The sequence below is a fragment of the Pediculus humanus genome, genomic scaffold, assembly GCF_000006295.1.
Source record: "Pediculus humanus corporis 1103172107384 genomic scaffold, whole genome shotgun sequence".
Lineage (NCBI taxonomy): Eukaryota > Metazoa > Arthropoda > Insecta > Psocodea > Pediculidae > Pediculus > Pediculus humanus.
This window is the reverse complement of record NW_002987011.1, coordinates 201,655-208,209: the sequence shown is the minus strand read 5'-3', so window position 1 is coordinate 208,209 and position 6,555 is coordinate 201,655.

The window sequence follows — 6,555 nt, the reverse complement described above, 5'->3', positions numbered from 1 at the left end:
TAAATTATTATTATCATCATCATCATTATTATTATTATTATTATTATTATTATTATTATTTTATTAAAAATTAATTAAATTGTGTAAAAATCGTATTTTTTTTTCGAATGACAACAACAACAACAACTGGAGAATAAAACGGGAAGCACACCTGTAAAATATACCTTATGATTCTATCTCTCTCTCTCTCTTTTTTAAATATCATTTTGGTGAAGGAAGGAGAGGGAAAAAGAGAGGTAGAGAGAGAGATAGATAGAGAGAGAGAGAGAGAGATATGAATCATTTTTTTACATGTTATCCTTGACGGACCATTCCAAAGTATTTTTATTCCATTCAAATATTACTCAAAAAGTTTAATTCATAATTTTTTCTTTTTATGTTTAACTTATGTGAGAGAATTTAAAAAATTTCAAAAGGTGATACCTGCCAAACGTCATTCGTATTAAACCTGAGTTAATAAGAAGAAGAAGAAGAAATTTTTTTTTTTTTGACGTCACAATTTCTACAAGTTTATGACGTAGCAATGAATGATTCGAAAAATCAATTCTTGTTAAAAATTTTATTATTATTATTATTATTTAAAAAAATCCTTAACGGGCCGCGTACCGCGCACTCACCTACTCACACATAATAAGGAAAATTCGGTTGTTATTAATGGGGAATTTGAATTCCAGTCGTTTGTTCCAGAGACAAATAGTAATAATAATAATAATATTTACTTATTAAATATAATTGTTATTTTGTTAATAATATAAATTTCACACTTGAAATAATAATAATAATAATAAGGAGGAGGATGTATAAAAAGGAAAATTTTTTACATTTTCTGTGTGAAAAATTTATTTAAAGGGTGACGAAAATAAGGGAAACCCTCGTGTGTTGAGGTCACGTGTCACAAAAACACCACAATTTGTTACCCTTTTCAACAAACCTCTTTATATCCAATCACGAAAATTCTTAATCATCATCATCATCATCAAATTTATTTATTTATTTATTTATTTATTTATTATTAATAAATTCCCCGAGTCGATTTTTTTTTTAATGATAATGATAATTAATTTACAACTTACAACGCGACAAAAAAATAAAGGAAGTAAAGGGAAAAAAAAATAAGCGATAGCGTTGACGATGATAATAATAATAATAAATAGTGAATAATGAATAATAATAATAGTTGCGCATGCTTCAGCCATAAAGAATAGAAGTTGAAAGTTTTCTGGAACAAACTAAATCGGCTTCTTTTAGTCAGGGCCAAATACCTGAGTTGTGAAGTTTATTCCTTTTTATTTTTAATTTTTTTTTTTTTTTTTTTTATTATATTTTTGTGATATCCGGCATTTTGTTTTTTATTTTAAAGTGGCAGTTTTTAAATTATTTTTTGTTATTATAAATTAAATCGAAAACGTATTATTATTATTATTACTATTATTATTATTAAAATTATTACTAATGTTATTTGTTGTGGATAAAAAAATCATTTAGTTAAACAAATTTTTTTTTTTAGTATTATTATTAAAGTTAAAAGGTAAGGAATTTTTTTTTTTAATAATAATAATAATGATGTAAACGTGGAGAAGCATAAAGAAAAAAAATAATTCATGATAATAATAATAATGATAAAAACAATGATTGTTGTTGTGTTGTGTTGTTCGCGAATGTTCTTTTTTTTTTCTTTCTCATTAATAATTTTATTCGTGTTTAAACATTTAATACTTTAAAAAGCTTTCTAATATCCTTTCACTTCGTATTATTATCATCATTATTATTATTATCACGTGATTTATGCAAATCATCGTTAATATTTATTTATTTATTTGTTTTGGAATGTTGGCTCCCTTGGTTGAAATTTTTTTTAAACGAAAACTTTTTTATTAAAAAAAATAATAAAAAAATTCAACTTAAGTTCACGTAAATAAATTATTATTATTATTATTATTATTATTTATTTAAAACAAACGTTAAATTTCGCGATTTGTTGATTGTTTGGATTTTATTTCGTTTGTTGTTGTTGTTTGTTACCTTTTTTTTTGTTTTAATTGCACTCCATTAATAATAATAAAAAAAATTATTATTAACTCGTGACGAATTAGATTTATTATTATTATTATTATTATTAATACGACTGCGAAATTTTTTCTTTTTTTTTTTTTTTAAATGAATTTCGTGGGGAGCGGCGGGGAGAATTGGGGGGAAAGGGGAGATGAAGGGAGGGAGGGGGAGGGTAAAGAAAAAATTTCGATTTAACACACTCGTTAATTACGTAATAAGTTATAATAATAATAATCCTTTGTTTGTTTGTTTGTTTTTTTTAAAATAAAAAAATACATTGACGTGTTATTAACATAAATTTATGTAATTGGTGTCTAATAGTTTGTGTTATGATAATAATAATAATAATAGTAATAATAATAATAATTTTGAAGGAAATTTTAACGGGAGAAAATTTTTTTTTTTTTTTTTTTTGGTTTTCAATCAAAACCAATTCCGGGTCTTGCATAAAAAAATTTTTTTTTTTCATATTTATTGATTTATTGATTGATTAATAAAGATACTCATGAGTAATAATAATAATGAAAATGATGATAATGGTGATGATAAACGAAGCGAATTTTTGCCTTCCTCATAACTACTTTCCTTCATTTAAAAAAAAAAAATAAAAATAATTTTTTCTTTTCTTTTATTACGAATTATGCAAGTTTATTAGAAAATTACAATAATAATAATAATGATGATGATAATAATAATAAAGAAAATTATTTCGATTAATTAATTATTCACATGATTCGGGGTCAAAAAACTTTTCTTTTTTTTTTTTTTTTAAATCTAATATTATTCTTATTCGTCCCCATTTTTCTTTTTTTTTTTTTTATTTTAATTTGAATTATCGACTTTTTAACCGAAAAAAAAAAACGTTTTTGAAAAAAAAAAATTGTGTTGACTCTTTGTTGACCTAAATCACGATCGATTGAAAATTTTCACGAAAAAAATATCAAAGGAAAAAATTTTTTTAATTTATTTATAAAAAAAGAAAAATTTTCTTTTCTTTTGTTTTGTTTTGTTTTAAACACAAAAAAAAACATTTTCAATTTCGTTTGTTAAAAGTTTTAAAACAAAACAAAAAAATTTGTTTAGATAATTTTTTTTTTTTTTTTTTGTTTTAAAAAATTAACATTCGATAATTATTATTATCATTATTACAACGTGTTTAGAAAAAATAACAAAAAAAAAGAGAGAGAGAGAGGGAGAGAGAAAGAGAGAAAAAATTTTTTTTAAACTAATTTTTTATTTAACTGAAATATTATTATTATTATTATTATTATTAATATTAATTTCGTAACTATTTATTATCATTATTATTTTTTTACTTAATAGAAAAAACCTTCACGAAAAAAAAAAAAATTTTTTCACAGAAACTTATTAATAATAATAATAATAATACAAGGAAACAAAAAGAAAAAAATTTTTTTTAACATGTCAAAAAAATTTCCAAATAATTTCAAATCGGGAAAAATTTTTTTTCTATTGAATCAAAAATTTCTAAACAAAAGAAAATGTGATAAGAAAATTTATTATTATTATTATTATTATTATTATTATTATTATTATCATTATTATTATTATTATTAATCAATCGTAAATATTATGTATGACATGCGCACGCATTCTTCGTTTAAAATCAAATAATATCAATAATAACAATAATATTATTATTAATAATAATAACCGTCAAACGTTAAAAAATCACTCGGGACTTTTTCCCTTCTCCCCCCACTCCTCCCCTCTCTCCCCTTCTCCGTCCCCCCTCTTTTTCTTCTTTGTTTTTCTTTTTTTTTTTACTCGTAATATTTATTACTACTGTTCTCGACGACGACGACGACGACGACGACGATTCATGACGTAATTTATTAATAAAAAATAAGTGAGTGAGTAAATATATATATTTTACTATTATTATTATTATTATTTGTGGTTTTTTTTAACGGTTTTAAAGGAAATAACGAAATAATAATAATAATAATAATAATAATAATAATAATTACGTTTTGTCATTTATTCGTAGGAAAAAGTTATCATTATTTTTTTTTTTTGTTAAGTTGTGCAATTTCGATAAATGATTAATAATAATTAATAATAATAAAATTAAAATCCGTAAAATTAAATAATAATAATGATGATTAATATTATTTTTATTATTATTATTATTAAAAGATTTTTCCGTTAGGATTTTCTTTTTTTCTTTTGAAAATTTGTTTCGTTAAAGTCTCGTTAAAATTAAATTAAAAAAATGGAAATGGAAAAAAAAAGGAAAACGTTTTTTTTTTTTTTTTATCGTTTAAAAAGTTAATCATTCGTCGAGTGATAAGTTACGTACCTACGTACCTACGTACCTCAGTTACCTACCTACCTACCTACCTCGTTATTTTTATCATTTTTTTTTTTTTAAGGTACGAACTCGTAAAAACTCGTAAAGTTTAATAAAAAAAACGTTTATTTTTTTTTTTACGCCACGATTAAATAATCGACGGTAATAATAATAATGATAATAATAATAATGATAATAATAATAATAATAATAGAGTATTATTAAATGAATTTTTTTAAATTTAATTACGTAACGAAATAATATCGTAATAATTATTTATTATTAATCAACGAGTAATAAGTTTTTTTATTTTTATTTTGTTTTATTTAAAAATTTTTCAAAATGGAGACGAAAAGTCTCGAATCGATTATTTATTTATTTAATTATTAATTAATAAAGTTTAATAAATGCCGTGAAAAGTTTTTTGTTGTTGAATTTTCCACAGGAAAAATCAAAACATGTTAAAAATTAATTCGATGATCAACAATGTTTTATCAAAAAATGAAAACTGAAAACTTTGGTAAATCTATCGGTGATCGATACAATCAATCAATCGATCGATCGATCGATCAATATCGATACATTTTTGACAATAAAAATTTTGTCATGTCATTTGTCGCGATCTCCCAAAAATTATCTGTTCGTCGATAATATTTGTTTACTCGTACATAAATTTGTGTATTAATCTTTTATTTATTTATTTTTCTACTTTCGATAAGTTTACAATTAATAAAAAATAATAATAATAATAATAATAATAGCGATAGTATTAATTAAAAAAATTTATTTATAATCGCAATTTTTTACGCCATTGCGAAAATAGTAAAAAAAAAGAAAAAAATGAAAGAAAGAGTTCGTTGACCTTTTTCTATTAGAAAAAAAAAAGGAAAAATTAAATTATAATTCGATTTCGGTTAACATCATGGAAAATAAAAAATTGTTGTTATTATTATTATTATTATTATCGTCATCGTTATTTCTCCATTAGGATTTCGTTATTATCATCTTTGTCCATATTATTATTATTATTATTATTATTATTATTATTATTTTTAAATAAATAAATAAAAAAATTTAGGAAAGGAAAAGATTTAAAAATCGTTTTTCTTTTTTTTTTAAAAACTTTACAAGTCGCAGTTAGATCGAAAAATTATTATTATTATCGTTATCGTTATTATTATTAATATTTTATTGTTTAATAATAATAATAATAATAATAATTTTTCCTATGATTTTCTATTTTTTTTTTTAAATGAGTCTCTTTGTTACCACCAACGTTTTTTTTTTTTTTTTTAACGCAAAAGGTGTAAAAAAAATTGAAAATTAAAAAATAATCAAAATCCGATCGATTAAAAATAACCGTTAATGTTACACTTAATTACTCCTGTCGATAATAATAATAATAATGATAATGATAATAATAAACGTTTATTACGGGAATGATTTTTTTTATAAAAATAGAATTTGATTAATTTTTTTTTTTGTAAAAAGGCGACGACGATAAATTGTGATTATTTTAAAACGGAATAATAATGATAATGAATTTAAATTTAAAAAAAGGAAAGGAAAGGAAAGGAATTTAGTAATAATAATAATAATAATAACAAATGGGCGTAACGCAAGTAACGGAAATTAATATCGATAACGTTTTTTGTTTTTATGTAATGGCGGAGCATCGTACAATTAAAATAATTTTTTTTAAAAATTTGACTGATTAGAAATTTAAATAAATTGTTATAAATAATCTAGTGTAAATAAATAAATTAGATTAGATTGTCTGAAAAAAAAAAAAAAAAAAAAAAAAACAAAAATTTTCATCGTCGAAAGTACAATTAATAATAATAATAATAATAATAATTTGATTTGTTTTAATTTGTAAAAATCGGTTAACCGACAAACATCCTTTTAACGGAAAAAAAAATAAAAATGGCCGATCGATCGATGACGATGAATTTTTTTTTATTAATTATTTTTAAATTTTTCGAATGACGTATAAAAATGGAAAATGAAAAATTTATTACCGTAATTTTTTTTTTTTAAAAGGAAAAAAGGAGACGTGAAGTCATTTTTGATCGTTTTTTTTTTTATAATTTCGATTTGACTGTCCTTTATCAAGGTTTTTAAACGCTCGAAAGGTTGGTACTTTTTAAGAAAAAAAAAACACCTACCTACCTACCTGGCTACCTGCC